Below are 10,921 nucleotides of genomic sequence, written 5' to 3' on the forward strand. Positions count from 1 at the left end.
TAAAAAAAAAGGTGCCATACTGGCTCCTTTGCGGGAGTAAAACACCCTAACTCCCATGTGCAAAATTGAGGAGTATCTGCAACTCCGGGAACTATGGAGTAAAATTTACCACTATAGTACGGAGTAAAAGTTACTCCCATACAGCTCCCTACTTACTCCAGCATGTCGAGTGTAAAAGCAACTCCACTCATGAGGTTAACATAACTCCGTTGGGGAGTTACACTAAATAAGGCCTAAAAATTATGCCCCTATCCTGGGGTGTGCATTACACTAGTCAACTTTTCATCTTGAAAAACATGCAAGGAACTGTTGTAAAACAGTGTGTTTGAAAAAACATACATTTATTGTGCCTCTGATACAGAACAGAAGTTGAACATTACAATGCACATTACACGCTATGTACATGGAACATAATCATATGACTAGAAACAACAAGTTAGGATCTAAAGTGTTTAACGGCACCTAAAGCGTTCCCTAACCAATGCAAAATACTTCAGGTTAAAGTCTTTGTGACGTTTGAATGCGGTCATTTACTGGACAGGCTGTCCCTTCACTGTGATACAGCAGGACTGGAACTTGAATGGGTCTTCTGTGAGCATTTTTGTGAGGTATAGATCATGTTTGCCTTAAGCGACACCGCTAAGGGGAGAGAAATCATAGCGATATATTACGAAGTTATGTTACATTCCTTTCTATATGGCCTTCTCAAGTAGTATCAGTCAAGTATGCAATGTAGGCCTATTAATCTAAGAGGCAGAGTAATTTTTTCGTTACTGAAAATTAGAGAAGAATCATATCAAACAGAGCACATACACACCAAAATTCAAAACTTGCTTATTTGCAAACATTTTACTTCCTTAAATATAAGGATGGGACAGATAGTAGGATGCACTGTAAAAACCATATGCTGTAAGAATGTGTGTGCCATCCCAGACTGGCAGAAATCACAGTGTTTGGGATGTGCATATTGGTGTGCGAGTGAATCTCCAGCTTGTTCATCTGTTGCAGCTTTCCTAAAATAGGTATGTGTACGCACTTTGCTGTATATCTATTATAAAGCACACGAAATAAAGTAAGCACTTACACAAGTGAACAGGTCAGATTGATCTCCCTCACCAGATGAGCAAAGACATAAATTACTTCTGCTGTGTAATAATCTGCAACATAAATATAGGCAATGAGAGTCCACGCAGTGGCGATATGTGATGCTATCATATGTCAAATATTTTTCTAATTAACCATTTCGTATGCCAAACAAACAGTGCTAGGAAAATGAATGGTTTGAATCATACGTGTGGAAAAATTGATTGATGCTAGTACAGTGCTACACAAAAGTTTATGGAACACGCTCCGGCGCCTTCCTCAGAGAGACACGCTAGCAGCTAATGGGGTTGCATGAACTTACAGACATGTGCCTAGGTAACCCAGTCATCTGTTCGCTGATGGCGTGTCACGCTGAGGAAGATATGCTCCGAAGCGTGTTCCGCAAACTTTTGTCCAGCGCTGTGATGTGATGTAACAGAAGAAAATAATGGGGACTGCATTGTACCTACCCTTTTGTTCAACTGTTACCCTTCTCTTCCTTGCAATTTGCATAGTACTTTCTTCCTTTGTGGAAGTGGAGCAGCGCTTTTTCATGGTCTTTTCCACTGTGCTGTGCACACCACTGATCACTTACTAACAACTTACAACTTACTCAACTTACTAACAACAGCATTAGAACTCAACACTGACACCACTTATCATCGACGGGATACATATGAATGAAATATTAATACTGAACAGCAGTAGTACCTACCACACTAAAACTTACCAGCGCAGGGGACCTCCTTCACACCACCTTCACAGTTTTTTACTTGAATGTCATTCCAAGCTATGCTGGCCTTTCAGAGGAAATTATCACCTTCGTCATCTGCAGTGCGTGCCATTAAAGCCAGACTCTTCTGCAATATAGTTAACATTGGTTAACATGTACGCAGTGTCCTAGCTAAAATCACATTTCAACTATTGTCAAAATTGCTTTAGCGGAGTTCCTTTAGAACACAACAAAAAGGTACTTCCAAGCTTATGAAAAGAAAGAAACTCTCAACCATATATGTGTGAACAAAGTACAGGCCAACGACTACCGTATTTTGTTAGCAGTGTCCCCAAAGCGGATCCTCCTTTCAAAGCAACGTATACGTGTAAGTACGTTTCACAGGACGGAGACTTACCTTGAGTACATAGTATGGTAGGACATGCAGCTATATGACTTGCAGTCGTCGCATTCATTACACCTCAGCATGCTGAAAAACGTTATTGTTGGAAGAAAATATTATTCAGCGGTCCAATAGACCGTTAACAAGTCTCTGCACGACAAGCAGAGAGAGACGCACGCCGCAGAGCTCAAACGCTCAAACTCAACAACTCAACGGCCTCGATATCAGTGTTGCTAGACTGCGCGCAACGACAAGGAGGAAAACTGTCCAGGAATATGCAGATTTAACTCTCGCCACGGAGTAAAGCGCACGTTGAAGGGAGTTATTAAAGCATCAAAACATGGAAATGCAGAAACAAGGAGTTTCAAGGGTGTTTGGTGAGAGTTCATCAGCAGCACGGGGTGTAAAATTGCTTAATACTCTTTTTCGACTCCCTTTTTCTTTTAGAGTGTGCCTTTTTTTAGAGTGTGCCTTGCTTCTTGTATCCTACGTTATGTGGATAATTAAGGTATACATTTACCAGACTCTTTATGTTATTTGTGAAGTAACTGCGTAACAAATAAATGCGTTCAAAACAATGACCTGCAGCTGCAGATATCCGATAAGATACGCTCATCCAATCAGACGTAGCATTAAATGTAATTCAGTAGTATTGCAGTTACTCTTTTCCAAGTTCTCCGAAGCAAACAACGAGGTCTGCTTATGGTAAGCTAAGAAGAAACCATAGTCACGATCGACATCCTTCCAGGGGGCGCAACGGTCGATATATTCAAGCTTCTTCTTGCGCGGTCTCGCGGTTCTAGATTTTGGATAGCTCTGCGCTACGGAAGAGTTTCGAAGTTTACTCTTAGTTGGTTTATTTTTTGCTCAGCGTCGTGCGTATTTTCTCCTGGAATGCTTCAGGTAACGATATAGCACTCGCACTACTGTCCCATGTCATCAACGAAGTGAAGCGACCACATGGAAAAACAGGACGAGAATTCGGTCTTGCCTGTTTACTCAGACAAGCATTTCCAGTACTTTCTCGAGGGGCTTCAATTTTACGTACTCACCGACCACAAGCTCATCACACACGTCTTCAGCTCCAACTTTTATTCCCCAACCTTATTCCACAGACGATCTGCGTCATCCATACCGGATTCTGAATTTACGTTGGTCATCCGTTTCGTCCCTGGTGGACGGAATGCTGCCACCGACGCCTTTTCATGCTTTCAACCGGGAACATGTTCGGCCGCTGTCTCCCCGACGTCCTGGCCACCGCGCAAGCTGAAGATCCGGCGCTGTATCAACTCCATTCTGACCTTGGCACACACTTCCTGCGCCTTCAAAAAGTTAATCTGCCTGTCTCACCCTCTGGCATCATGTGTGACGCTTTCGGCACCCTCCCTTGCTCATATTTGCCCCTTGCCCTGCGATTAAAGAATTGCACCACCTTTGCTACCCGGGTATCCGTGCCACTTAGCGACTTCTGTCCCCTCGCTTCGTGCGGCACAGCATGAACAAACATGTTCTGCGATGGGCTGGAGCTGGTGTCTCCTGCCAGCAGTCGAGGGTCACAGTCGAACACCTGCTTAGCCTTTCCCCCTTGCATGACGCCCGTTTCACTTGGACTTCGTTGGCCCGCTTCCCCCGTGCAAAACAACCGTTATACCTTCACGCAATGGTGGACCGCTATACTCGGTGGCCCGAAGCGGCACACTTGCACGATGCAGTCGCTTATACCGCCGTTCATGCTCTTGTTGCCACCTGGATTGCCCGCTTTAACTGCCGTGCCGCATCAGTACCGATCAGGGCCGCCAGTTCCACAGCAACCTTTTCGCGCAGCTCATGTCCATTCTAGACGTTCAACACCTGAGTACCATGCCCTACTGTACAGTTGCAAACGGCCTCGTGGGGCGTTTTCATCGCCTAGTGAAATCGCTCGACATGCCGTGGCCAACTGGGTTGACCAGATGCCCCTGGTGCTGCTCTGCATCCGCGCTTGGCATTCGCTCAGCCTTTTGGTCGGGCCTGTCCTGCTCTGCTACGGCAGTGGTCTACTGTACCGCCCTTCGATCAAAAGCTGCCACATCTAAGCTTCAAAGAAATCCTGGTGCTTTCACGGGGCTTCTCACGGTATAGTCCTGGACCACATACCCCCAGAAAACGTATTTTTGAGCCCCAATGACTGCTTCTCTTGATTGCCCTTACTGGAGACACTATTCGCTGACTTGGTGGCAAGTGGACTTGCGATTGAGAGTTCCGTTTCGAATGAAGGGAGCAAGGAGCATCTCTCAACGGTCCTATGAGAAAGGATGTCAACATAACCTGTCGAATCACATCATTTCATGCTGCTTTCACCGTAGAACCCCAGAAGTACCCTAGAACACTGTTCATAGAAGCTGCGGCCATGCTTGTTGGGGAAGCATGCCGACGTTACCACAGGCAGTGCTTCACGAACTGGAAGTCAGGGTCAGAGGGCAGCACCTTGGGAGGGACAGCGGCAGTATCCAAGAAGACACTCCAGGAAATTTGCACAGGTTTGGGGGTCACACCTTTTAGAACTTTTGATGGATGGCAGGGTGCGGGGAAACACTGACCTCATGTGTATGAATTCTTCTTTTGTTATTTACAATCAGGTACCCATGTTCCTGAGTACCTCAGTACCCTTTTCTAGAGCCATGCTGGAATTTCAAGAATAAATTGACAGACTCGATATGGTTAACAGCGCGATAGTATATGATATGCTCCATTAGTTTACAGGGGATACTAAAAAGTGGAGCTGGTCAGTAGATAGAAGGAACGACGTTGTCACATCTTCTGAAGCAGAAGGCCGATTTCACGTCAGGTGACGCAGGCAGGCAGGTCCCACTCACCTCCTGGATTTTCGATATGTTTTATTTTTAGTAGCCGATCATACATGATGCTAAAGAGTGGTAAAACGAATAATTTCTATCGAATAGCTTTTGTGCAAACAAATCGGGAAAATGCGGCCTTGAATTCGAATGGTTCACTGTTGCCGTTTTTTCACGCTCATATCTCCTGCGTTTAAAAACGATATTCTTGCGAAATTGCTTTATGCTTAGTATGTATCCAGGTCAGCAGGTCAAGCGCAAACTTTGGCGCACAGGTTCAACGCTTTGTGATATAAAAAATCGCGAACATGCTCTCTCCCGCAGTTTTATTCCAAGACGCGTGATTCATCTGGAAGTACATGTCCCTCGTTGCATCAGTTGGCATCAGTTTACTCAGAATTTAATACTCTTTCATATGATTTATATATCATGCGTGTACCTCTTACAGGTACCTGCTGGAACAGGAAAACGTTTAGCCATATTTCGGAAAAACAAGGATTTTGCGCGTCGCTTTCTCGAAAGGGACCCTGTTTATTTCACTTATATTTTGCCAGGACACGGCCCGATGTTAGACCTTTTCTCTGCTGTAAAAAAGACTGCTTCAAAAGTTGCGCACTGGCGATGAGCGCGTTAAAACGCGGCCTACTCTGCGCGCGTACCTGTCGACTGGCGATATCGCGGGATGGCGGCTGTTTTTCGATGTCTTACAAGAAAGAAAATGGACAGCTTACGTAATCAAAAGTGGTAGAGGTAAAATATGTACATGCATTTGCAAGTCTGCGGAAGTGCAAACAGTATTTCGTAATGACAATGATAATCGATTTCACTCTGTTTGTATGAAAGAGTCACATTTCTGTATTCACTGTCCACGATACGGGCTATGGAAGTCCCTCGGGCTTCATTTTCCGATGTCTCGCTTTGCCACACCTTCTGGTTGATGCTGTACATTTACCCGTTCCTTTTTCATTTACATTCGAAAAGAAGCGACGTCCTCAGCGCATATACGGAGTAAATGGACGCGCTTTTGGTGCTGTGACAAGCACGTTACCATATCTTGTCATCCTAGGATACTCAGCTAAACCCAGGTTATGTGTCGTGGCATGGTGCTTGACTATTGAACCGACGCCGTCACATGCACTTTTGCCGTGGTCAGTTCCTGTAAATGGCCATGGCTGTTTACAGGAACAGTCCACGTACTCCTACGGTGAACGCATCGGCACCGCATGTGCATGCGACGGCGTTTGTGAAATAATCAAGAACCATGCCACAGCACATAAACTGGGCTCACCTGAGGAATACACCATAATAGGATAATAAGATATGGTAACGCGTTTGTCACAGCAACTAAAACGCGTCCATTACTTCGTCTACGCGCTCAGGACTGGCTTCTTTTGAAATGCAAATGAAAAAGGAACGGGTAAATGTACTGCATCAACCAGCACACAAGGTTCACAGGTGTGGCAAAGCAAGACATCGGAAAGTGGACCCTGAGAAACTTTCATCGCCCGTACCTCGGACAGCGAATACAGAAAAGTGACGCTTCCATAGAAACTGAGTAAAATTGTTTATATTTGTCATTACGAAATACTGTTTCCGCTTCCGCTGACTTGCAAACCCATGTACATAATCAACCAGTTTCGATTACACAGAGTTGTCCATTTCGTTTTTTGTAAGACATCGACAGAGAGCCACCATCGCTCGCTACCGCCAGTCCGACAGATACGCCCGTAGAGTAGGGCCTCGTTTTAACGCGCTCATCGCCAGTGTGCTGCTTTTGAAGCAGAATTCTTTTTACAGCAGAAGAAAGGTCTAACATCCGGCTGTATCCTGGCAAAATATAATGAAAAAAAAAAGGGGAGAGAGAAAAGGGAGAAGAGAAATCACGCGTTGAAGTTGTAACAAAACTGCGCGAGACAGCATGCTCGCCATTTCTTATATCACAGAGCGTTGGACCTGCGCGTTAAAATACGCGCTTGGCCTCCTGATTCGGATGCATACTAAAGCATAACAAAATTACACACGAATATCTTTGAAAACTCAGGAGATATGCGCGTGCAAAAACGGCAAAAGTGAAACACTCGAATTCAAGGCAGCATCTTCTCAGATTTTTTGCACAAAAACTATGCGGAAGAAATAATTCATTTAGCCATTCTTTATTATCATATATGATAAGCTACTAAATTATAAACAATAATTCAAATTCATGAGGTCGATGGGAAATGCCTGCCTACCTGACGCGAAACCGTCCAGAAGCAGAAATTAGCTTGACACCTATGTCCTCGTCTCAGACACATACAAGGCACGTTTCACACATATTAACGCATCTTCGTTCCAGCACTTTCACCTTCGAGTGTTCTTCGCTGTTGAGTGGTCTGTCATATACTTGTAACACATATCTTCATAGAAATGCGGGTGCATAAGGGCTGCTCTGAAATAAATGCTTTTGGTTTTAGTTCTCGTAATATTTCCAAAACCATAAACAAGCTTCACAGTGTCTATTCTTATGAAATGAGCAACTTCAGAACGAAAGCAAAAAATATATCTCGTCATTTCATAGCATCAAACTGAAACATAGCGCTTCGATCGAATAGTACCATGCAGTTGAAGAAAAGTCAGAATATCAATTGTCGGAATTGTGCGGCTGGTGTAGAGTTTGCCACACATCTTGAATAATAATGTACCCTACGCTAGATATGCCATAGTATCAAAAGTACGATGATATACAATACATTCAATATGCGGTGGGGACATGTGAAATCAATATAGCAAATGGTTACATTTCAAACTTTCTTGGAAAAAGGCAGTTCAGGTCTGTCGGATTTGTGAGACTGGATACGAAGCCAGTGTGCACAGTGTGGAATGACTGTCTTATCTTTCTAAAGCAGAGATGTTGCCACCACGACTCTCCATCACCTCAATGGTCCAGAGCGGCATCGCCTAGTAAGAAACCAGAAGAGTCACAGAAAACATACCCGGTTTTATGAAGCGGAGGGTTCTGTGGGATGTATAAGAAAGCATGCGTGTCACACAGCAGCTACGAATCTCACTCTGTATATGTACCTTGCGTACACGACAATAATCAGATGCACTTGTATGGTTTTCAGTGTGTAGACTTTGAACTGAAAAATCAATACACTAAACTTGTTAAAACTACTTCAAGGCCTCATGAGAACGTACTTGGTTTCTTTAGATGAAGGTTCAAAGAATTCAACAGCAACATTTGCACTGCATCATAAGTTCCCAATGCTCCTTTGAGATGCAGAAGACAGAATTTCGTTGAGGCAGGTGTAACTGCCGTTGCGGTTCACATCAAGAACAATACGCCGCAATGATAAGTGAAACGATTAGAATATGGCGAACAATAAGCTCGAAAATCATCGCGACAACTCCAACCGAATGACCCGACAAAGACAGGATGAACCGGGATTCACACAGGTTCGCAAGGTCGTCATATGGCAGGGACGAAATATTTGAAATTCAAACTTACAGATTAAGATGGCTTCTATGGCTGCACGTAGAGGAACAGATACTCACGGAACGATGCGACAGCACCAGAGGACATGTGTTTAGCCGTGTTTGCGGCTCGTCAGCCCTGGGTAGCTGCGCATCGTTCGGGATTGGTAAACCATGGGTCACTCAGCGAGCGATATACACCTGGGAGGGTGACTGAGCACTCCTCAATGCCACAGTGCAAGCCAGTGAATTATAAAGAGGGGAAAAAAGCCACACATAGAGATATATACATATATATATATATATATATATATATATATATGTGTGTGTGTGTGTGTGTGTGTGTGTGTGTGTTTGTAAGGCAAACGTCGCCATGCCAGTACTGGACAGCTGTTTCGGCCTTGTTGGGCCATCATCAGGGGCGCGAAGCTGTAGTAGAAATCTATTGTAGCTGAAAACTCACGTGACCTCCGGAACTCGACCAATGACTGAGGACTAGCCACCCTATTTTTTTTTCCTTTTTTGATTATGTCGCGAATGACGTAAATGACGTGTCATCCGTTTCTCTCTTACTACTTTCCTCCTCTCTGCTCTGCTTCCCGTCTTCTTTTGTTGTTACTTTTTTTCTTCCATGCACTGTTTTTGTGGTTCGCGTTTGTCGGAATGCAGTGGGAGTTACAGGAATACGACGGAGCCTTGGTTGTTTTTGTCACATGAAGTATTTTATTGTGCGACATACGGTTATGCAAGCAAGACGTACACAGGATGACATTAATATTGCTCCAGAATTTTCTTGAAGAAGCCTGATAATGTCGGACTGCCTCTGGCAAGGACTGCTACTGGGAACTGGAGCTCAGTGGCTGCAAGATGAAAAAAAAAAAGAATTGGTATCAGATATACGGTTATGCATGTGAAAGTTGCAATGTAAATAGAAAGAATAAAGGTGCTATTGAACGCGAAAAATAAGAACGGTGGTAGGGTTGTGAGAAGCTCGCAGCCATGGGGTGTGATGAGCGACCTTAGTACTTTTATTCCGCTACTTCACAATGATATATTCAGACCGATTAGCCTGACAATCTTTGCTTTGGCGCTAGGTACAGAACAGCTACTAAGTCAACCCGTCTGACGAAACTTGTCGAGCGAAATCACAAGAATCGGACTTACAGTAGCGTCATACCTTTATACAGTTCGACGTGAACGGGTATTTAATCATAACATTTAGATGATATTGTTTCACGAAAAGAAATATAGTCTACAATCGCATCTGCAAAGCTACGCTGTCTGTCTCGGTCACCGCGTATTCCGGTAACTGTTAAGCAACTTATTCACAATACACGAAGTGAATGCGGTGTTGTAAGGCAACAAGCAACGACAAATGACTTACCTCTCCGCAGTCGTTGACCAGGTATCGGGTACGAGGCGTTCGGACGCTCGAATAGTTTCTACACCAAGAAGCAGAGCACAAATGTTGCGCAGGCATCTTCCCTGGCAGCTGTGACTGTTCGAGGACACTCACATGATACAGCTTGCGTTTTTTAAACACTCATAGTCCAACACAACCGGTACGCAACACGAGCCGTCCGAAACGGACGCCGGCGACTCCGTGGACGCCGGTTCCAACCGGCACAGCCGCCGCGCTGTCGCCTGTTCGAGCGCTCGCGAACAAATTTGAAAACGGCCAATAATCGATCAGAAAACGAATTCATCCTCATGGGAACCAATCAGTAATCAATAGCCACCGGATGTCTCCATGACGTTCAATTTGTGACGTTTTCTGACGTCCGATGACGTGAAACGCATGAAGCGCCTCACTTTATCCCGCAAAGGAACTGGCGAGTTTCGGGCCCTTGCCATCATCAGCAGTACGCAGGCAGGCAACGTTTGAGCGGATGGCGTCAGAAGGTCACGTTGCACGTGATGCCTCCCGTCAGGGTGTCCTAAGACACCTCTGAAGGCCCAGTGCAAAGCCAGTCAAGTGTATAATGGCAAAGAAAATTAGCAAGAGCTCTTCGGCTGCACGTGTAGCATATGTTTTTGTTGTTGTATTGTTGACTGATTAGATGAGTCACAAAGTTAGTGAGCCCATCTTCCTTATCTTTTAGCCTACCACTCCCTATATCCTTAATTTACTGATTTGCTTTATTTTCCCCAACCAAGTCAACAACTGAGGCCAGTTCTAAAACTCTTCCCCATTGCTTTTGCACTTGAGTGTAACGCTGTATCGTGTGCTTCAGAAGAGCGTCAACACTCCTGTGCTTTACAGTTAACTGACCCCAAAATTCCGATAGATCTCCTCCTTGTCTTGCGGCGGTAGTATATTCTAAATTCATTTAACTAATCTGCCAATTTAAATTTAATAATACCCTCCACTACCCTGAACCCTTTACACTGCCACTGTTTCGAGAAGTTTTTTGCTCCTAACCTTAACCGCTCCCT

General features: G+C 44.5%; 1 long non-coding RNA gene across 1 annotated transcript; it reads right to left on the minus strand.

The window, feature by feature from the left end:
• Positions 1–330: 330 nt before the first annotated feature.
• Positions 331–2,389, minus strand: LOC135390129 (uncharacterized). The gene is made up of 3 exons (XR_010421726.1): positions 2,214–2,389; positions 1,085–1,943; positions 331–1,013 (listed from the first exon to the last, which is right to left on the minus strand). It is a non-coding gene; the product is annotated as an uncharacterized LOC135390129 (long non-coding RNA).
• Positions 2,390–10,921: the final 8,532 nt, after the last annotated feature.

This window comes from Ornithodoros turicata, chromosome 3 (assembly GCF_037126465.1).
Source record: "Ornithodoros turicata isolate Travis chromosome 3, ASM3712646v1, whole genome shotgun sequence".
NCBI lineage: Eukaryota > Metazoa > Arthropoda > Arachnida > Ixodida > Argasidae > Ornithodoros > Ornithodoros turicata.